This window comes from Atractosteus spatula, chromosome 2 (genome assembly GCF_055471065.1).
Source record: "Atractosteus spatula isolate fAtrSpa1 chromosome 2, fAtrSpa1.hap1, whole genome shotgun sequence".
Lineage (NCBI taxonomy): Eukaryota > Metazoa > Chordata > Actinopteri > Semionotiformes > Lepisosteidae > Atractosteus > Atractosteus spatula.
In genome coordinates, this window is record NC_142707.1 from 31,812,264 (window position 1) to 31,836,612 (window position 24,349).

The following is a 24,349-nucleotide window of genomic DNA, read 5'->3' on the forward strand; positions in this document are numbered from 1 at the left end:
TAAAGTAATCCAAATCAGTAGAGAGTAGTAGGAGTGAACAAACTGAGGTTCAGCATCTTTGCTTAGTTCCAGTTCCTAAGCGTGACTACATTGTTGTTTTTAATCATCTTGGAAATTATATAGATGATGCGAGATGCCTTTTTATAGATGAGAAATGACCCAACTTTTATAAATAAGCATTGGCTAAAATGAAAATACCCCAAGTGGACATTAGATCAGGGAAAGATCTGAACTTGACTGCTTATCCTAGTGAGCTGTTTCCAAAACAAGTGCTGCCTTTGTTTCTGGAAATTACTGAGGGAACATCAGCAGGTGACCAGTATACAGTAAGAACTTCTAAACTTTACGAGAATGTCTGAATATGTGTTTCCTCTGTGGACTGTACACATCAGCTACATTTAAGGTTAAATGCAGACTTTCACTTGATTGTAGAGGGGCAAGTAAGGTTTAAGGTTAGCAGCAAGATTTGAGGTACTGTGTAGTGAGGCTGGGTTAAATTTAGGGTTAGGATTAGAGACATTTTTCAAGCAGACGAATCAAGAACATCTGGAACGTCAGATATAGTTTTGTGTTTTGTATAGAGGGAATTAAGAATCATTTCTGAATTTCCAATCTGAATAGAAAGATAGTAATATCAGCAACCACTATACTATGTTAATTGCAACTAATGAGGATCTGTGTTTGGTAAGAGATCAGAACTTTGTCTACCTGAATTATATGTGAACATTTAGAGTTGGGTGTAAAATAAGGCGCAAGTTTAGTGTCCAAAGTACTCTTGTTCTGTCTGTCACATAGAAGAAAGGTATAAAAACTCAAAGTGATTGAATATCCACTTGATCATTAAGAAAGCTGTATCATACCACCTAGACACTGTCTAGTATCGGGCTTCCTCTGCAAGCTGAGCAGGCAGCCCAGGAGGAAATTGGTTAGGAAGGTACAGTAACTGTGAGACTAACAGCAACATACAAAAGTTACAGAGTTCAATGGCTATAATGGAAGAAAATGTCCATTAGTCAAAAATATGGAGCTTGTAATAAAGCAAATGAAACATCTTTGGAAGGAGGTGTATATTTTGAATATGAACAATCCTGAGGATTGAACATTTCGTGGAGGATTTGCTTTACTATTCACATATTCACTTTACTTACAATATGTGGAACTCTACAATGGATGCCGAAAAAAAGGTCTGAAAATTAATTTAAGGGATGTTTGTTTAATGTTCCTCTATTATTAAACTGTGAACCTTTCTTTATAATCACAGCTAAAAATATGGCATACATATTTATTGTTATTGTCTCAGCTTTCACATATCTGTGCGTTTGGTTTTGAAACAGTATATCTGATGTTGTGTGCTTGCCAAAATATATGTGGTGAGCTTTTATTTTTATAGCAGTGTGGGTTATAAATTTGGACAAATGCCATCCTATTGAAGGAGCGGATCTTTAAGTTTTCCAACTGTGACAGAGGAACCAAGCAGAAAGAAGATGTGCCCTTTATTCTCTTCAAAGTTGCTGATATGAAACCCAGATAAGTACACTGGACTTGACTGTGTGAACACCCAGTGTGAAAGAAAATGCTGTGTATTAAAAACAAGAAAAGGCCTTGGCTTCCATTTAGAAAAAAATGTCTTTGTATTACCAGTCTTTACACTGATGAGGTAATAAAATTCACATAACACTGGAGGCTTTCCATTTTTTTTCTCTCCGTGATGGAAACTGTACCTCAATCAAGGGCAATTTAATGCTTTTTTCTTTTCTTATTGTCCACAGTTCACCCTTTATTCCATTATGTATAATAAATCTTTTTTTATTATTTTTAATTTCTAAAAAGCTTTTATCTCAAAAGCACATTGCTATATGGCATTTATGGGCAACACATTGCACATTCTGAGAGAGTCTACTTGATTCTCTTACACTGGGTCTGTCAGAATTCCTAAATGATTATATTTCTGTTTTGAAGGTTTCTGGATCACAGACTTGTTTGGCTATTTTTTGCACTACATTTCTTTCTGTTGGAAAACAGATGACGCCGTTGGAGACAAAATAAAAAATGTGGGATGGATCACGGTGATAATTTAGGTTCCTTCTTTCACCGTGCTAATCAAGTTTAAGCAAGTGCCGAAGAGAAACTAATTCAGGAAAAATATACTGTGTGATTAAACAGATTGGGTTGTAATATGGTTTTTCCAATAAACTTGCAATAATACAAAGTTTCCTTCAGGGACAAAAAAGTTTGGTTTCTTTCTCCCACACTAAAAATAAGAGATAAGAAGGCTACAAAATAAACTGTAAAGCTTATGACAAATAAGCAGTATGTTCTATAATAAGCAGAATTGTACAGAATAGTCAAAAAGATATTAGATTATATATATTATATTTCTGTGTCTGTATTTAAATAAGAAAACCCTAAAAATATACAATTACCATTTTCAAAGCTAAATGAGCTTGTCAAATGTTTATATGATTAAGGAATCCATTATAATTTCTAAAAGATTGAGTCAATTTAAACATTTGGAAACAGCAAGAAATACTTAATTTGTACTTTTTGTATTTTAATAAACAAATGAAAAGACACTTTATGAGTTGTTCTGTTTGCAGTACTTTATGTACTTCACTTATTTATTAATTAAGTTTTGTAAGTTAACAAGGCAAATATTCTTGCAATAGTACTTCAGATAGAGTATTACAAATCCTTTAGTATAAATTCTTCTTAATCCAAGACAAGGACCACATGTAGTTAGATGGGTAGGCAGGCACTGGTTTTCCTATAAAATACAAAAAGCCCTTCAGCAAAAAAAAAAGTCTTCTTGCAAAAATAATCTAGTGAAAAACTATTTTTAAAGACTGAATAATAGGGCAGTCTTGATTTAAAAATATATAAGGTGTAAGAGCATGTATGGTTAATACCTTAAGAGGAAAACCATAGATATTAAATTCCAGCTAGCATCATAATATTCAGCTGCTGTTCTCATTAATATAACAACGATTCTGTCGATGAATGCTTTTAAAATATTCTCAAATGCTGTTTGATAATTACAATTCAATCTGTCTTGTTTTACTGAGTTTCATAAAACCTAAAAAAGGGAAGCCATCTGTTTTACTAGTAGACACACAACCTATTTGGTTAATACATATACAGAAGCCATTTAACTGTCACATTATACATTACTTAATCTTCCTAAAAAAGTGTTCAGCCTGTGTGTCCTCTGCTTCCTCACCTTCAGTTGTGGAATGGACACATACTCACGGCAAAGGATATCACCAAAATCTGAACAGTTCAACACAGGTACCGGTTACTACTACTACAAGAGTAAGCAGGTTACAGAGCAGACCAAGGTCACAGACATCACAGGAAGAGTAAAGAAACTGGCTTGGCAATGGGCTGGTCACACATTGCGAAGAAAAATAAAAAATGGACAAAGGACATCTTCAGCAGGAGATGAGACCAAGATGGCGACCCCCCCCACCCACTGTGTCAATGAAAATTTTGGGTGACAGCCACCTGCAAGAGCTCAGTGAGAACCGGGAGAGCTGGAGAAGTCGAAGTTAGGACACAAAAGTCAGCGCCTGAAGATAATGATGCTGATATTTGTGTAAGTGATGTTTTGAATGGTTTGTGTATTTCAGCAGCTCTGTTCATTGAGGTGTTGATCAAGTGCTGTGCCCATAATGCCAGGAAAAAAAGGTTTCCAATCCTCTCTCTTTGTAGTTTCTAGCTAGTGAAGAGAAGGAAGCTGCACGGCCTTGTGTGACTGCCATGTGCAGTTCACTTCTCTGTGTTTTCTACAGTCTTCCACAACCAATTAATTCCCTCATGCGGTATCATCACTTCTTAAATTTTGCATAAGCTTTCTACAGTGCCTCATTTGTCAGCATGAGCTGAACAAATCCTCTGTCTCCCGAAGTGATTGGAGGAGAGCTGAGAGCCTCGATCTGTAGCCCCACCAGAGATCTCTTTATACATGGAAGCTGACTACTCACTGGCGCGGAGGGCTGCCTCTTGAGCAAGCTGGCTGATTTATCAGGTCACAGAAACGGCCTTTTGTGGCTCGCCTTCCCTTGGCTATTTTTAGCCTGGGAAATAAAGGTTCTGACCCCCTTGGAACGGTCTGAAAGAGCCAGCTTGAGAGTGGCCTCTGCATCTGATTAGATAAAACAACAAGAGGGGGCTTGGCTGGGTCCAGCAGCAGGAAGTGCTCGAGTGGGTGGCAGGATCTGTCAGAACTGGGGGGTGAAAGGGGGTCTAAAGTGAAAGTGAGGGGGACAAAAACAGTGTCGCGTCAGGGGATGCCGAGATATTGTTTTCCCACGTTTTTTGCTTCGCTCTCCAGTGGCTTTTAATTAACTTCCTGCTACTTCGCTTTTATTTCCCATGTTTGTACAGTATCGTGTTCTTTACATTAAAAGAAGGTCTCCTCTCAGAAGGAGGAGCCGGAGGAAGTGGCGCGCGAGGAGCCACTGCAGTGCCGTTTTAACGCTGTAACAGATCAGAAGAGGAAACGGCCTCCTCAGAGTGTTGAGCCGCAAGTGAAGAACGCCACGGAGCCTCTTTGATTTGCTCCTGCTACTCAAGCTCAGGTTTCGCTTTTGATGAAATGGGGAGAGGAAAGCAATTTGAAAGGAACTTATTCTATGGCACCAGGGAACAATCGTACTCATTATAAGGGGTCGAGATCCTGGTAGGGCATGGGATTGCAGGTGACATACTTATACTTCTGTGAGCAGTGCCTCCCAACAAGGTCATCTTGTTCACATTGACTTTGACAAGGACTGAACCGAACCCTAATTCAGCCAGCTTTGTTAGCTGTCAGCCATCATGTAAAATTGAATATTTATCTGGGCTAAGCCCTGTGCCTTGTACCATACTCAGATTTCATGTGGAGTGAGTTTAACTTAATAAAACCTTATCTGGCCCCAAAATAATCTTAGTAAATGTATTCACCATCTTTTGTCTTGCAGAAAACCTTTGTGATTATTATTTGAACTGTTTTGACACTTTTAAACGTTATGAAGAGGACGCTTCAATCAGATGTGCGTTCTTTTAATTCCACCCTTCAATCATGTTATTTGAAAACAGATTTTTAATAGATCATCAAAATGCTGATATCCTCATAAACTGTGCGTATTCTTGTCTTATGCTTAGTCAATTCCTTGCTTTTTAAATTAGTTGCATTTATGTTTTATTATTTTAAATTAAAATAATCCACATAGGCTGCCCAATATTCTGGGTGGGTGGGCACTGTTACATTAAGAGGTCTAAATAATTTGAAAATACTTTAAAATCTGAACTCAGCAGAGACAATCATCATTTTCTTAGTGCATATCTCTTTGGTTCCCCAAATTTTGAATGACATTAGTAGCAATATTTAAGATGATTTGTTATTGCACATAAGATACAAAACATGATTTAATTAACAAATAAATTACTGAGCTCATAAAATAGAAATGTGATCTTTAAAATGCTAGTCAATGTTTTTTCCTTTCATTGTGCTCTCTTTAGAAAGTGTATTTGGTTTGTTTCTTAATGACCATAACATGAATGCAGTACTTTCTTTAAGGAATTTGACATGAATCCAGTATTTTATACTGGCTAACAGTACCAGTTCCATAAAATAAACTAAAATGAAAAGGCAGATGCTTGAGAACAGTTTTATCTAGCAAGAAATAGTTCTAGACCTCTTTCAAAAAGATTAAAATAAATATATAAATGTTGCCTTATTGGATAAGTTGAAACACCATGGTCACTCACAACATTTTTAAGTTATTATTCAATGGATACACTTTTAAACAGTGCCTTCTAGGTCCTATTAATTTTAATATGCATGTCTATAAAATATGGAGCCTTTTTATACAGTGTTTAAAGTCATCCCATTTGAACAATAAACATAATTCATCTGGCCCATATCCATTAGATATGTGGCTAATGACCTCCAGAGGCTTAGGAGTGTAACTAGCATAGGGGATACTAATGTACCTTTTAAAAAATGGCTTTAATTTACCACTTTATGGCACATAAGTCTATATACATGTACTGTACAACAGCTTCATTAGTTTTTAGACTTCTACTAAATGCTTAAACCTGTGTTTAAGATTATGGTCAATCACCACAACAGAAGGTGGGGAGTTCATTAAATATCTGGAGTGCTTTAGACTTATCTTGGAAAATATGTAGCTGGATTAAAAGTGAATAAATATACAGTAAAAATTAAAGACTATGAAAAACCCATTGTTTTGGGTACCATTACAGTAAATTGATCTTTCATGACTGGCAGTGATAGACTGGACTGACTTTGACTGTTGCACAAACATTAAAAGCACGGTGACCATATTTCCTTCAGCTGAAAACAGGGCCTTTGTTTAATGCTTTCAAGTAATAGAGGTGTGTGTTTGTGTGTGCGTTGGTGGGGGGAAGTGATTATGTCCATTGTGGGACTGTCCCAGCAAAAACAGTTAATCAAATTAAATCCCCTTATTAGTGAGAAAGTTCAATGGGCACAGGTGATTAGATGATGTTACCTGTTAAAATTCGAGCTTGGTGAAAACCAAGAAAGAAAATCATAGAAAAGAACTAACATACAAGCACCTAATGGATATTAACAAGTATGGGTGGTAGAAATGCAGAAAGTTACAGTAATTGTACTACGCACAACAGATCGATCATTGATGAGGCAGATAAGAAGTGTTTTGATCATATTTTTTAACCACAAAAACCATGATGTCATCTCTACCTCTTTCCTCTCACAGACAAGCACAGCCAAGTAAGTTCCCAGGCAGTTAGCTGGGGTTACAGACCATTATTGGATAATAAAGGCTCAACAGGAAAAACAAAATCTCTAGAGCTCTATAGAACCGTGTTTCTTCTACTGGTCCTGCTGGTCCAACAGCCTTAGGTACAGTATACACTGCTCCACTAGTGTTTACATCATCAATAACTCTGCATCCCTATAAAGTCATTTTTCTTTTTTGGTTTTCACAGTTCCTTGAAGTTGGTTCTTTCCAACTTCATCACAGTTGCTGAAGAGTTGTTTTCTGTTTTATGTCTCTGAATTGGAAGGACATAAAAATCAAGAGTTTCAAAACCTCAAACCCTAATTTTTTACCTAAAGTTAACTTCAGCATTTCTCTTAAAAGTAATGCCTTCTGTTGCTGGCAGTTAGAGTGTAGTTGTAGATGTAGTAAATAATAATGTTACTAATACTATTGATGCTGCTGTCATGATGTTTCTGCTCTTGGCACTGGTGAAATAATACTAGTGACAATACTTTTACAGAACACCTTGCACGTTATAGAGAGTCAACATTACACATGTAAAACAACACGATTACACAGATAAACACAGACGAAAAAAAAAAGCCTGTACAGTTAATGTAGGTATGTTAAAAATCACAAAGTGCATGTTTAGAAATGTGTTTGTAAAATAATAGTAGACACTCAAACATCAAGTGTATGAGGTCTCTAAGGAGTCTAAGGAGGAGAGCTGTCAGGATGTAATGTAATACAGTAATAAATCATGAAAAGTCTAGGGCATCTAGGAGATACAATAGATTATGTAGGGCTTTGTAAGTTAGGAGAAGGATTTTGAAATCGGGCCTTAGATCTGGTTCAAGCTTTAGCAGTTGATTTTGAACATACCAAATCCTGTTGGCAGTATACTTACTTAGCGATGACAGCAAGCAATATATTACAGTAAGCACCCATCCATCTAGACATCTGGATGATCTAGACAAACTGTACGACTATATGTATTGTGGATGCTAAATTAAAGAAGGCCCAATCCTGAGCTCTGTGGAACACTAGAAGTAACCAAAGAACTGTCATAGGTTGTACATCATATAGTAACATTGCTTTTGATTCAAATATATGTACCAAACAAACTAAGTTTTATGACAGCAGAGTCAAAACTGTTACCTGTGCTTTATAGTCAAGCAATTTTCATTTGTGATTGTGAGATTAATATGACTTTACATCCACCATTCTTTACAGATAAAGTGATACTCTTTGGAACATCTACAGTTCCTTCCTTTCTTCGCAAGTTAACTTTCAATCACTTTGGTAAAGATTTTTCTTGGTCCTACCCAACTAATCATTGTACTCCAAAGCAAATTCTAATCTGGCTTTTCTGTTCTTGGTGCTCATGAGTGGTGCAGCACAGCCTGATTACTTCTGCTGTCTCAGTCCTTTGTAAAGTGTGGATCTTGATACCTTCACCCTCTGCACTCCGGATGTTGTTGACAACTTCACTGACAGTTGGTTAAGGGTTTTCCTTCTGAGCTCTGAAAATTTTTCTGTCATCAACTGCAGATGTTTTTCTTGGCCGACCCAGTTGTGGCTAATTGGTAATTATAGCTCTAGTTTCATTCATCTTCAGTATGTACCAAATTGTTGATTTTAGTATGCCCAGCATATATGCTATGGTTCTGAGCTGCAATTTTTTTGTGTGTTTCTCAACAGTAAGTTCTTAAGTGTTGGACCAAAGTCAAGACTTTTGACTTCTGACTATCAACTCCAAAAACTGAAGGCAAAGACAAGCAGGTTAATAGGACATCCACAATTCTTTCAGGAGTGCTTAACACTGAACACCGAACCAGTAAGTTGTTAAGGTTAGGGCTAGGATAAAAAAGAACATATCAGCTAACTGTCTCAACAGTTTTGATCCTTCAAAATAAAGAGGTTCATCACTGTTCTTTTTTAAATTGCTCAAGAGAGTATAACTGAGTTGACTTTATTAAAGATAAAATACTTAAGAGTTATATTTCACGATCTCACAGTCCGTATTTTCCACCAGAAATGGGTGAATATCTCAGTTAAGACTTCACTCTTCCATAACTTTTTAGAGAGCATTGTAGGTCACCTACTGGTTTAGGAAGGTTGTATAGTTAACACTGTCAAAGGCAGTACTAAAGTTTCATAAGACGAAGATAGAAAATGCACCTCAGTTTGGAACCATAGGAAGATCATTAGTCATGTTTACCAGTGTTGCTTCTTCCACTTATTTTTCATCCACTTGTATCCATTACAGGGTTGCAGGGGAGCCAGAGCAATGAGGTCGAGGCAGGATACACCCTGAACGGCACACCAGCCTGTCCCAGCAGGGTTGCTTCAGTTCTATAAAAGTGCGGAAAAGATGATTGAAAGGGCTCAAAGAACATTAGTTCAACATTCACACAGTGATTCTCGTAAGTGTAAGAAGCAGATTTCTGATTGCGTATAAGAGCAAGGTAATGTAAGGAATACGTTACCTTGCTCTTATAAGTAGAGTAGATTTGATATTTGGCTCAGACATATTATCAACAGTCCGAAGCGTTTTCTTAGATTGCCATTATTATACAGTACTATTATACAAAACGGAATTACAGCAATTTTGCAGATGTAAGATCTTTATGGTATTCTGGTGTTACTTCCATTCCCATTGTTGAACAGTGGCAAGAAAGGACTATAATCTAGAATCGCATGGTGTTCAAGGCAAGGGGAAAATATTTTGTTTATATATTCTTAGTACATCTTTTTTTGAGTAAGGCTCTTGCTCTCAGTGAATGATGCAATCAATGTAACCTGTCTATTCCTCCGTCCTTTTTCTAGCTGTTTAATCCAATTCAGGACTGCAGGGGAGCCGGAGCCAGCAAGCAACAGGCGCAAGGCAGGGGACACCCTGGATGGGATGTCAGTCCATTCCAAAGTACACACAGATAGAAACATACGGCATGCACACACTCATACCAGAGCTGATTTTCCCAGAAGCCAATTAACATACCAATATCTCTTTGGACTGGGGAAGGAAACTGGAGCACCTGGTGGAAAAACCCATGCAAAGCCAGGAAGAGCACACAGACAGCACCCCAGGACCAGTATTAAACCCAGGGCCCCAACACTGTAAGGTAGCAATGCCAACCACTGCACCACTGTGTCGCCCGAGGTAAGAGACTCTGAACATTATTTTGTTTTAGTATGATGGTATACTATTTAGACATGTAAAACAATCATTAAGTAATGTTCATATTCTAAAACCTTTGCAAAGTTTCTGTTTTACCAGAACGAAGCGCAATGAGGTTACAAACCTTCTTTCCAAAGACATTTTTGCGTAAGCTGGAAGTTTGTACTGGCTGCCAACACTTAGGCAGATGGGCAAGGTGGCAAACCCACAGACATTGTGCTGGGGTTCTGGAATATTTTAGAATGCTCATCATGAATATAACCACAGTGGTTTTTCACCTCTTTAACTGCAAGCACAAACTGCATACCACCAACGTACCTGGATTAATTCACCTTGCTTTGATTTTACACTGCTGGATAAGCCACCTTTTCTTCTCTAGTGTCTTTTATGTAGGAATGTGAGTTTTTAAGGCCTGGTTAAGTTTCAAAGCTCTATTAAAACTTCAAAGCTCAAGTTTACAACTGTAACAAGAGCTACTCAAGACAGAAAAAAGCTAATGAATTGACTGAAGCAGATGGCTCCCTCATGGGCTTTCCTTTTGGAAAATGAGCATTTAACATATTATTGACAATTCAGGGTCATTAAGTTTGTAATGGGCCTACATTATGGCTAATAATATTTTATCACCAAAGTTTTGTCAAGGGCTTAACAATCCTTTCAGCACAGAGGTGGAAAATAACATTTTTTTCTGTCTCTACTAGTTATAGTCTATAGTTTGCCTCTAATAGTACAGAAGTAATTAGCAATGGGAAAGAGATGGATTTTGAAAAGAAATGGTTATCCACAACCAAAGAGACAGAGATAGCTGCAGATAGCGTCAAGTAGCCACATGCTCTAGCGTGTAAATTTCAATAATAGGTTAGGAAATAAATTATTTCTGAGAATCACAGGAGGCATTTCTAAAGTTTCTAAAAGAACTGCAAATATAAAAGGAGTAAATTCCATCACTCTGGCAAACATTCATCATTCTTTTTTTATCTTAAAAAGCAAGGTCCCTTTTCACCGATCAAATAATCAAATAATATGATAAATAATTGGTGTTATTTTCCATGTTCTAAAGAAATGCCTCCTGCCTTCAACATCACCTTTTTCCGCTTTATAACCCAATCTTGCCAGATCTCAGAAACTAAGCAAATCTGGTTCCCGTGGATACTGGGATTGGAGACTTCCTAGTATAAACCAGCTTGCTGCTGTACATGATGTTAACAGATCCATAGGTGCTGCAGCTATTTGCAATGCCCCACTAGGGTGACTGGGAACCCTGTGCTGTATGAGGAGCCATCCTTTGCACAAGATGTTAAACTGAGATCTTGACAACTTTTTCATTAAGAATTCAGTATCTCTGTTCAAAAGAGTAGAGGTGTGAACCCTGGTAGTCTGGTTCAATTCTACAATGGACTTGTACAACATAGCCTCCCTACATTTCCTCCTTACTTTAGTTGCTAAATTAATTTATCAGTTTTCCACCTGATTGGCTGTGTAGTGGGACTGGTGTCCCATAATACCCGCCTCCTGTCTCCTGGGTGGGTACTGCACTTTAGTACTGGATGAAATGGGCCCGCTTCTATGTGAAAAGTCCTTTGGAATCCTTTGGTTTGAAATGTGCTAAATAAATGAAAGGATTTCAAGGTTGGAAGGTAACTCTAAGCTAAAAAAAAGTACATGCAGAGGAAATAAATAATTATGGCACAATTTATTTCCAGCACATGGACTTTCCCATGGATTTCAGTTTTGTCACACTGTCAGATTGATTATGCGATGAATATATGCAAGGACAGAGTCTGCTGACAAAGATGATTGGGATATATTGAATAAAGCCACTGCTGATGAAGTACAGTATTTTGCCAATATGTATCAAAAGCAAAGAACAATACCAATTGTTGTTCCAGTCAGTCCTGGCAAGTGTCAGGAAAACTCGAGCCATGTCTGAAGGCAACACAGAGTCCTCCAGACGATTCCTCCTGACTCAGAATCCTGAAGCCCTTTTTACTTCTGCATCACAGAGCTCACTTTTACATTTGTTTAATAGTAATATCATTTTTTTCAGCTTTTATTAATTCAACATTTGTTTTCATTTGTGGTAGTGCTTCGATAAATTTGTAAACAGGTATTTGCCTTTAAAAAGGGAGAATTATTGATTGAACTGCTTACTGCGGGTCTTAATTGTTCCAATTCATTTTTGACCAAAGCTCAGCGCAAAAATACATAGCTCGCTCGTATTTCTTTAGTACGTTTTCTAGTTTCCTGGATATTTTATTAAAAATTAGAACTTGCTTGCCAAGTGCAGTGAACATAAGAAAATGGTTTGGCATGAGGTTAAAGTATCAAGGTCGTAACTTAAACTAACCTGTGAGAAGACCTATAAATTATTTCCCATTCCAATTAAGCCGTATTACACAACACATAAACGGTCCTTTTTATTTTTCTTTTGGCACTTTTAATTTTCAAAACCTTGAAAAACCAGATGAGCGGGATATTGTAGAGTAAACCTTCTCATACCCAAAAGGAGCCCGTTTATGGGAACATTTCCATGAAAAACACAGCCTTGAACCACTGGAACATAGCTTTTAGGATCCCATGCCAATGGAACAGAACAAATTAAAGTAAAAACCTTATTTTTTTGCTTAATATCCCTTTTGAACCTTCATCAACAATTTGCTGGATATGCATGCTGATAGATGTTGTCCCAGGAGCCCATGTCTACAGATCTGAAGCTTGTGAAAAGAAAAATCATGTACAATGATTGGCACTCCATGAGGTAGTCTGAATCCAGTTATGCCATTTTAAAGATGCACCACCAGATTCTAAGACAATACACTTACAAGTCTAAAACTGAAACTAAATATGTTATATATAGAAAAACTACAAATACCTAAGCATCTGAATGGATTACGAGAGAATCGATCTTTAGGTAATCCTGATGCACTAAAGTTATTGAGGTGAAGTGTGTTTGATAAATAGGCTGCTTTCTCTCCTTCCAGTGCTGATCCTTGAAAGGCTTTTAAGAGGACGGTTTAGTGAAGCCAACACAATGAAGGGAGGGCAGCTGCACAGGGCAAACTAGTCTGTGTTTACCAGGAGCCTACACCTGTGATATGAAGCTCCAATGACACCCTCCATCTGATCTGCCTTCAAACAAGAGAAAACCACAGAGCCTGTACCAGCTTAATGCCCAGGGATATAAAATTAGACAGCAGTGCTGCTTTCTGTGGAGTGGTCGCTTCTCCTTAGATTCAGGGGATTAAATTGAAAGGATTTGAGAGACTGAGATTAAGGAGAGGCCAATTTCCTTGCAAGGCCCATAAAGGAGCTAAACACCATGGGACTTTCTAATTAGTCACTTCATCTGTATTGTGGCTTGCTCGGCTCAGCCCAGAAGTCATTTAAGCTCTTGCTGAGCCTAATGTTTTTCTTTGGACTCCATTGTCAGAGCCAGTCACAAAAACCACAGAAAGTGAGGGCACTTCCAGTCAGTCATGTTACGGATATGAATAACATTCTTAAATTTTTTATTCTGGCAAGAGGGGGCAAACCGTTGATTTCAGTTTAGCAAATTACATGAAAAATAAAACATTATAAGCAAAGCAAATTATAGCTCATACAGTAGGTGTTCCTATCAGTAACAAAAGTGGAATGAAAGTGAAATATTTCCTTTTCACATAAGATACCGTACACTCTGCTTACTTCCCTTAAACCTGTTTTTAAAATATGTATGAAATGCAGACTGTAGTACTAAATTTCATCACATTCAGTAGAAATCAACATACAACATTTTAAAAGTATAATTTAATGTGATACTGATATTAGATGGGGAAAATGGGAAAATGGTATATCCTTCTTCCCTTTTACCCTATATCACAAAATAGATTTGATATAGACATCAAGGAATTTCATGATTGATTTAAAAGCTATTTTTGTCATAGTTATATATTAAAAGCAATAAAAGTAACATTTACTGTCTGTTCAAATGGATATCATTTCTTGGCCTGCACATACTGTATACAATCCTGATATTCACTTAATTGTGTTTAAAATTTATTTATAATGCATTCTATTTTTTTTTCTTTGTCATCTATACAAATTGCCTTGGCTAGATGCATCAAATGAATGATTAATACATCAGTATACATCTGCATATATACCGATGGAAAAACGAAACGCAACATTTTCTGGAATGAGAATACTTTAGTTATAGCTTATGTACTTTCACAAAAAGTTGTCAATTTGTTGCAGTGTGCAGTGAGGCATGGCAACTTGCCAATAACACGAAAGCTCCTTTAGGTGCACTTTTACCCAATGAGGTCCAGGTGGAACGATGTCTGTTCAGGTCACCTTTAAAAAGGCCTTAATTCAAAGCTTAGGTCACTGCAAACAAAAGGCCACACGTAGTATTCTGTGCATTCTATTATGCCTCGAATGTCACCAGAAGCAAGGGAGAGGGCCACTGGCATGTTGCAAACAGGCATGTCATGTGCTAGCATTGCCAGACACTATGGAGTAAGCCGCTCCACTGTGTCCCAACTGCAGAGAAGGTTTCAGGACAGATGACCGTCCAAGATCCGGTCGCCCTCGAGTGACCACACCAGAGCAGGATCGATACATCAGACTGGTCCATCTGAAAGATCGTTTCAGATCTGCCACCCATACTGCTGCTGAAACTGCCGGCAGACACAATGCCCGAATCAGTGACAGGACAGTGAGGCTCCATGCTGCTGGTCTTAGAGCAAGGCGACCTGTCTGAGGCCCTCTGCTCACACCTCCTAGACGTCACACCCGACTGGCTTGGGCCAGACAGAGGCTGCGATGGACTCGTCAGCAGTGGCATCAGGTCCTCTTCACAGATGAGTCACTCTTCAGCCTGTTCCACGCAGACAGGAGGGCCAGAGTGTGGAGGAGGAGGTGTTGCATTTCTTTTTTCCATCAGTATACCGTATATTTAAATAAAACAGTATATTTTTTAAGTTGTCTTAGGAATTGCTTTTTATTAGTTTTGCATTATTCAAGACAGATGTATTAAAATGAATGCCCAGGTCATGAACTGATGCTGCTATTTTGGAGATTGACATGTGCACAGAGAAGGTGTGTGACTACACCCCCTTTTACTGTATTTCAGTTTTTTTAACAGTGGGTGGATCGTGTCGGCACTTTGCTTTTACATTTAAACTCAAAAACAAATTTAATCACAGAGTAAAACATTATTGTGATTGGCAATAAATATTTTGTGGGTTTCACACACACGAAGTAGGCTCCACAACCGAAACATTCTTTTCTTTTCAGCATGGAATAAACCTTTACTTGATCTTTTGTGGATTTCTATTTTAAATGTACACCTATATGGCTAAGCATACAGTACAAAAGGTTACACAGAAATACTTAAGTATCAGACAAGTATAAAGTTAAAAACAGTAGGGAAATAAAAGCTGGTGTCTCTTCTACCTCTGGACTAAACTTTCCAAACCATCTTTCCAAAGATGGAGGTGCCATCTTTCAGATGTGAAGTTGAACTAAGGTCCTGACAACTTGGCCATTAAATATCTCAAGGAATTTGTAAGAGGAAGGGTTTTAACCCCCAGTGTCCTGGTTAAGTTTTACTCTGGGGGTGAACCGTCTGGCCTTCCAGCAGTTCACCCAACAGTTACTACAACAGTGGAGAAGTATTTTCTTATTTTTCCACCTGGTCTGATTCACACATAATAACTGTTGTGTGTCACTGAATTAGGTGTGGCAAGTAAGTGCTGGATGAAGTGGGTTAGCTTCCTTTTTCAAGAGAGAGCATGTATTAATATACTAACTCTTTAATAAAAAATACAGTATAGGAAGAACCATAAAGTTGAAAGGAAGAGGGGCCCTTCACTGGAAAATGATTGTAAAGAAAAATTAGAAGTACAGTATTCCAACAAAGAGAAAGTTGATTCTCCATCTTTAGGCAATAATATCAGAGATTAACACATTTTCAGCATGAACATAATCTAAGGTGCACTGTCATTTAGTGTACAAAAAACAAATTGAACGCGTAACATTTAGCATATCAATCTCAGCAGCACCCAGAGCTCAGTCTAGATTAATGAAATGAGACAAGAAAAAGATAGGAAACAGGAAGAATAATTTTTTTCAGACATTTAAAACAATAATATCATCTATACAGAATATAAGAATAAAAAATAATATAAAATATTTAAGATATAGAATATACAGTAGAATACAAAAGCAGCATCTAATACACAGTTCAGGCTTTCAAAACATAATCAAATGGTAGACATACTGTAAAAACAAGTTTCTCATTATACTTAAATGCCTATAAATGTATAGGAGATAATGAATGAATTTAAAAAGGTTTCACATATCTACACTCATCAATAATTTGAATTAGAAAGTATTTTTCCTCATAGCCTTGGTGACAGTTATACTTGTGTTTATCTCACAAGTGTGGTGACACTTTAGTGTTGATTTAAATAGATGGCAAAAGTTAGATCTTGTCACTCTTTGAATATTTCAGTTCAGACTTAAGTTAGATTCAGAATTTCCTCTAGTCTGTGTTCGTCTGTGTGGTATTCAAACCTAGGAAGTTAAACACATTTTGACGATTTCCTGAATCTGTTAGAACTTGTTTGATTTTATAGACAATCAAAACAAAGCAAATATAAATGCTCTGGAACTGTGAGGAGCACTGCTTTATTTTTAGAGGACTGCTGCTTTATTCTCTGTATTTTCTGCAAGAGTGGAGGTTCCTGGAAAATAAATTAGTTTTTTTCTATTTCTAGTTCGCAAAATGCTTTGCATTCTCAAGAACGTTAATTATATTTCCAGTGCAAAATTTAGCTTAGTCTTCAGTACCATATTAACCAATTAATACATAGAAAACATCCCGTGTGGTGAAGTCATGTGACTACAATAAGAAAGCCAAGTAAAACAAACTATGAGGAAAGCTAATTTAAAGCTACATGGTATCTGAGTTTCTAGTAAGCAGCTGAGCATGGATTTGTTTTTGGAAGTGAGATGTATCCAGTTAAAAAACATGACCTTGAGCTTTTGCTTTCTCATGCATTTTTGTCTTTCACCTTTATTTTTTGGCTATGTAGCCACAGGAATTAAAATATTGTCAATGACCTCAGCTTTATGAGCTTCTACAACTACAGGAATATCAACTGCTAGAGCTCTCCACTTGCAGGTTTCTTCCCAAGAAGTGGGAAGCCATTAAGATTTCACACCTGATGTAAAAAAAAAAAGTTTTGTGTCTACATTCATCCGTATGACAAAATCACAAAACGAAGCCATACAACTAGAATGGGGTTCGGCAAAAATGTATTTCTCTGATGAACAGTACAAAAAAAAAAACACGCTTATTTTTTTAAATGAAAGATTAATGAGAAGAGTTATTGTTTTAATGATATGGCATATAACCGAGCCATCCAAAACCCACTTGGCCCTAAAGCTTGGCTTGGAAATTTTGCTGCCAGATGAAATTAATTGTTGCTAAGTTTCAAATCCAGCAAACCCCTAAGAAACATATTGAAAGAATTGTGTTAAACGTACAGGAAATAGCAATGCTGAAGGGTTATTGCACCCATTTGCCTGTGGGTTTCTTGTTATTAGGATATTTGGAACAATGTAAATAAAACAGATATGGAATCAGTATGGAGCCCAAGGTGTCTGCCTGGGAGGTGATCACTCTCAGGCAGATTCGCCAAAGAAAATGAAACAGGTGTTGACAGGCCTTGACTCCCAAAGAGCATGCTCAAAAAATGCCAGGGGCTCTTACTGAGAAGCTGTTACTAGATTGACAGCTTCATGGTTGTCAGAAACGATTGGAAACAGTTGTGGAAGCGGGAAACCTTAGTGCAGCTTCACCAGGGGCAACTACGAAGAGAGGAGCTGCAGTCCATTTGGTTTATTGGTTGGTTTAAGGTGACCAGCATACCGGGAAGGGTTGTTTTGATTGCAGGCATTGCAAGCTCATTAAGGGGGCTGGCGAGGGAATGAGAATGTGAAGTGCACCTTACAGGTGAGTGCACCAGAGGAAGCCGAACGCTCTGCAAGGCACTGTGACTCTTGTCGTGTTTTTGTTTTGTGAAAAGAACTGGGGCACACACACAAACCAGGATCAAAGAGTAGACATTTTTGTGTCCTTGCTTACCTCCAAAAGACCTCTTTCATATTTCTTAGTAACAATTAAAACGACACAAAAACAAGGCAACCATTGGCGTGAAAGACTATGTGGTCAACCTTGTTTCAATGTCGGGTGTAAACAAAGTGACACAAACAAACTAGTTTGATTCATCCAAAGATGCTTTCTGAATTTCCTGAATCCTTCTTCGTGCTCTGTTCTTAATTGTGAAGTATTGTTGTCTTGGGCTGCACTAAGTTTCACCGAAATAATTATGTTTGTGCAGACTAAACTTAGTTGAGAGAATGAAGACATCTATTGGGTATTGGATAAAGATTGGATTTCAAAACAATTTGCAAGCATGATCTTTTTGTGCCTTAATACACATACTTTGATTTGATGTGCATCATAAATGTTTTTAGCTTCGTCTTTCTGAAAAGCAACCTTAAACATTTGTATGCTAATGAAGTTTCTGACTGACCGGGGTAACACCTCTACTCTTTTCAAGATACACCCTGGGATTTTTAATGACCACAGAGAGTCAGGACCTCAGTTTTACGTCTCGCCCAAAGGACGGCACCTTTTCACGGTAGAGTGTCCCCGTCACTATACTGGGGCATTAGGACCCACAGAATCCTCTTACAAAACAAGAAGATCAGGCAGATAAGACAACCCGGGAAAGAAAAGCATTGAAAAGAGATACTCTGTGACAATTACAGATTAAACCAATATAAATTTCAATGGGATTATATCTTTCACCACAGGACCTTTAAGCAGAGGTGTGTGACAACAGTAGAAAAAAGTAGAACACCGCTTACCCTTAACTCTGAAGTAGGTAAACATGTTCTGTAATTAGAGGGGCTGATGTTCTTTTCTTTTTGACATGGCCATTATAGTCCTGAAGTGTTTCACAGAGAAGGTGGGGTGGAGGGAGGGGGATTAATATTGAAACAGTGACTGAAGAATAAAGCTAATTTGCAACCTCACGCATGCACCGTTCAGTACTTTAAAGAGGTAGGGTAATCTCTGTGGCTTGAACAAACAGCTTTCGAGGGCGGTGCCAGTTTTGGTGGTATCCAAAAAAAATGCTATGGCAGCACATTATCAGTGTCTTGAAACCTGTTCTCTGTGTGACTCTTGTTTACTACAAATATAAGCATCAAAATCAAATGAAAATGAAATATATACACAAACCATAAATAAATGTTAATATTTGTGAAACTGTACATACAGGTCTCAGGATACAGGTCTCAAACCTTGGTCTTGGAGAGCACTAGTCCCACAGGATTTATATGTTATCATGACATCACCAGTTTCTGGCTTAGAGCAATTTACATGTGCTCAATTGGTGTGGGTATTCTTATGCTAGAGGTGATTTTTTAAAAAGGTAATTTAGCAATCATTTGGTATTAATGCCTTGCAGTCCACAATAACTACAGTTCTCTTAAAATAGATATTAGAGGGACCAGTAGGGGGCACTTACCCCGTGGTCTGTGTGGGTCCTAATGCCCCAGAATAGTGACGGGGACACTATACTGTGAAAAGGCACTGTTCTTTGGGCGAGACGTAGAACTGAGGTCCTGACTCTCTGTGGTCATTAAAAATCCCAGGGTGTATCTTGAAAAGAGTAGAGGTGTTACCCTGGTGTCCTGGCCAAATTTTCCTTTGGTCTTTACCAATCATGGCCTCCTAATATCACCATCTATGAACTGGCTTCATCATTCTGTTCTCCTCCCTACTAATAGTTAATCTGTGGTAAGTGTACTGGCGCACTATGGCTGCCGTCGCATCATCCAGGTGGGGCTGCACATTGGTGGTGGTGGAGGGGAGTCCCTATTACTTGTAAAGCACTTTGAGTGGAGTGTTCAGAAAAGCACTATATGATTATTAATAATTATAATTATCTGCAGGTTTTCTAGGTCTCTTCAACAACCAAAACCCGTACAGTTGAGAAATGTTGATATACTGTACTGGTTCTATCAAACCAATAATGAGCTGATGTAGGTCATTAAGATTTGAATTAAAATGAGAACCTGCAGACACACCACTCCTGAGACACAGGGATTGACCATTGCTGGTCTTAAGCTTAAGCATAGTTGGTCTTAAACTAAATATTTAAGCTGAAGAGAAATTTTAACCAATTCAATTCTACAGAAATGCTAACAGATGCCAAAAACCATCTGATATTACTGTTTCAGCTCCCACTGAACTGAAGCTGATTGATGATTTTTCATTCTGGCTCGTTACAATATAAACTAGTCCAAGTCCTTCTCTGGTGCCCCTAAATTTGGAGGCTAAACATTTCCACCTATTTCCTCATATCCCTTTGCAGCTGTAGCTTACTGTCTTTACATATTTGGGACTTGAAAAATACCTCTTTTCAACTAATTAGTGAGTGGAATTTGAGTAATGTTCTTTCCAAAATAAAATCAGATTAACCTTTCTTCGGGGCAAAATCTCCATTATAAAAAAGAAAGTTCTGCCATGTTTTAACTTTCCAATCTCTGTGGTACTAATCTCCTTTGCCCCCCCAAGAAATATGTACATGACATGAATTCCATGACATTTAAGTTAGTTTCAAAAAGAGGCTGTCCTTGGAAATGATTAACGTTTTTACAAACCTCATCCAATTTGGCAGCCTTGAGGTTCCAGTTGTAAGTTCTACAGTATTAATGGGCCTTTCAGGTGAGAATCCACAAAACACGGGTTAATACAAAAGTGCAAAGACCTTTTATTTCCTGGACCTGAAGATAATTAAAGAATCTTTGGCGGTAAGAAAGATGGTTGATCTATTTTTAAGACTTAATTTGAAGAAATTTAAGAAATGTCTTGGACACCTTCTTAAATTTCATACTCTCCCATGATGTGATGTAACTCTTTCTTGTTAATCCTAAGCAGTGAAAAAGGCCTCTGTATGTTTTTTAGATTTTAAGTAGATTTATTCTTTTCCTGGATTCTCCTACTTCATGTACTGTATCTTTGACTTTTTCTTCGTTTTTCATCGGGATACCAACTCTTTGTACTGTACATACTATGTTGTTGACCTTTCATGCACTGAAAACATCTTTAGATGTTCTACTTCACTTTTCTTTACCACTGCTTTCTATCTCTTCCTGATTGGCACGGGATAGTAACAGCAGTGTGAGTCTATGTCAGTCCAGATGGAGATGTGATATGTCATATTTGTTCATGATGTGACCATTTGGAATATCAATCGATGAATTTAAATTAATCCGTAGAGCATACACAACCCCTCACAGACATCTTTGAATGACAATTTCATGAGATCACCTTTGCCATGGCTGTTCCCTTGGACAGAGCTGGCACACACCGTATTTCCATATGTTTCGTGAAAGTCAGATTTCGGAGTGCTTCTGGATATGTTTTTTCTCATCTCACTGGCACTGATGTTTCTTTCAGCCCACGACAACTGCTCCCTTGTGACCGCTCCCAGCTTCATCCAACCTGATTACAAGGAGGCCTTTACTAGCTACTGTAAGTAAAAGGAACTACAACATCTAAAGGCAATATTACAGTTTTGAATATAAACTGACTTGCTGCTACAGTATATATGGTTACTTTCAGATCATTTGCGATGTTTTCTGGATATTATTCATAGAGAATGGAGTACAACCAGTTAAGGGGGCGCTATATAAGTGTAAGGAATTATTATTATTATTATTATTATTATTATTATTATTTCTTACTGTTTTACTCAATTCAGGGTCGTGGGAGAACCATAGCCTGTCCCAGCAAGCAACGGGCCCAAGGCAGGATACAACCTGGATGGGGCCCCAGTCCATTTCAGGGCACACACTGACACAAACACACACACTCACACCAGGGCCAATTTTCCCAGAAGCCAATTAACACACCAGTATATCCTTGGACTGTGGGAGGAACCAGAGCACTTGGAGGAAACCCCCATGAACACACTGAGAACATACAAACTTCTGGTCTGGAATTGAACCCAGAGCCTCTGCACTTTCATGCAGTGATGCTAACCAGTGCATTACTGTGCAGCCTGTAATCAATCTATCTATGTCTTTTCAAGAACTTTATTGCATTACAGGGTTGGGTTTTGATGAGGGAGAACCTAACCTGGCCACAAAACTGGAAACTGTAAAACATTTATTTTAACACAATATCAGACTATTTTATGCATTTTACTTTATCAGTCTATTTATTATTTCATAAGGTAGCACTACTCAGTCTGCTCCATTTGCAAAGGAGAAACAGTATAGACAATCCTATTAGAGATATTTCTGACATTTAGGCTTCTCTTTGACAGTAGATGGTTAGAAGACCCTTTTCCTCTTGTACAGAGGAATCTACTCCCATGATCTGTGGCAACTGCTTGACTTACAAATAAGTTGTCTTTTTCGAAGGTTGGTCTTCCCTTGCGTTTCTTATTTCTGTAAAACCATAACTTTGGGGCCCTGTCTTAAGCATTTTAGTGTTTTGGGATCTCACTCCATCTATCAACGGTGAGCCACCCGTGGTTCTTCAGTTCAGTGTGAAGCCAGATGTAACAGGGCGTACAAGTCCCAGTAAATTTACAGTGCAGTATCTGTATATGTGGTCTCTACTGTGTCGTGAAACTGGACATTTGTTAAAGGCAGACTCAGCTCTAGGCACTGCCTGTGTGGTTCTCCTCTCGAGCGGCTCTTTACCCTCAGTTAAAATGGGACCACCAGGAACCCGTTGGTCGTGACTGGAGACTGATCTCAAATCCAGCCTTGTCCGTGAAAAAAAAAAAACCCAGGGTCTTAGACAAGTGCACCATCCTAGTCACATCTCACGTCTCTTTCTTTTATTGATCCTAATCTGTTCATCATATTCACATGGAAAACGTATCTAAAAGGTTGCTTAGGCTGTGAAAGAAATCCAATACTTCTGGGCCAAATGAAAATGTTATGGCCCTGGCCAAGTAATGACACAAAGAATACTTTTTGAATGTAATATTCATTTCCTGATGTGGGCAGTATCACCACAGATATCATCTGGAACTCCAACTTAGAAGCCGTCTTTATTAGATTTTCTTCATTCTCGTAGAATGAAGTCATACAGGAAAACGGAGTAGGGAAGAGAAGGGAAAACCTTATGCTCATTGTATGTGCCTTCTGGCCATAATTGGCTGCTACTCACATGCAGAGCAAACTTCATTGTCTGATGAGGAATTGCCCCTGAACGACCAGTTAAAAGTAATCAAGCGGAAAAATAAACAGATTCCACAAGTCCCTTAAGGAAGACCGATCTCTTAGCTGAAGTGTGAGAGACAAACCATTTCTTAGAGTCGACAGGAGTTAAAAAGAGATTTGACCAATTAAATCTAAATTCCTTCTGTTGGATATTGAGACTGAGCCAGACCAACAGTATTACCCAGAGCTTCCTGGATAACCATTCTGAAATAAGCATAAGAAATATGAATTCAATCATTACGCATATTAAATTAATAACTAAGGCTTGTCGTGCACTTTTGGAGGATTTGCCAGTTATACATTTTTCCAATTCATTTTTTTTCTGGAGCACTAGAAAACTGTAGAGATTGATTTGACAAGGTTCCTTTAAATTTTTAACAACAAAACTAAGCATGAAAATCTATTTATTTTCCTGACTGAAATTACTATGTTCAAAGTAAGTATTGCAATTCAAAAAGAGAGGCTATTAAGCATTTGATCAGGGGAACATTAAGGACTGTTACAATAGATATTTTGAATTAGGTCAGACATTGCACAGACCATACCCTAAACACTATGTACTGTAGATATGTATGTCTGTAGAGGGCATGTGTCAGGAGAGAGATTAGCCTGGGCCTAGGTAAACCCGCCAAACATGAATAATGAAACATAATGCACAAAAATTTACAAATTCAAATCAGAGACATAACTGACTCAAACCTACTGTATTTATGAGGATAACAACAAAACAAAAAATCAAACTAAGTCATAAGTATTCAAAAAAAATAAAGCATGGATTCATTTAAATATTCAAAATTTACAGTACTGCATTTTATTCTGAAACAATTTTGTCCAGCTGCACAATACTTACTGCAAACAAAATAATTATTTATGTATGAGCACCAATATTCAAAGAACCATTCTAGTGAATAATCCATATTGTATTGGGAATCAAGTATAAAGTTATCACTCTTAACTGCAACAAATTCCAAGATGTATTATCTGGAAAATGAATTTTGTGGCAGATACACTGACATTTACAGTGTCTATCAAAAGTATAAACACCTTGGACTTTTCACAATAAATTGTGAAAATATGGCACCATTCATCCATTGTCTAACTGCTTCTTCCAATT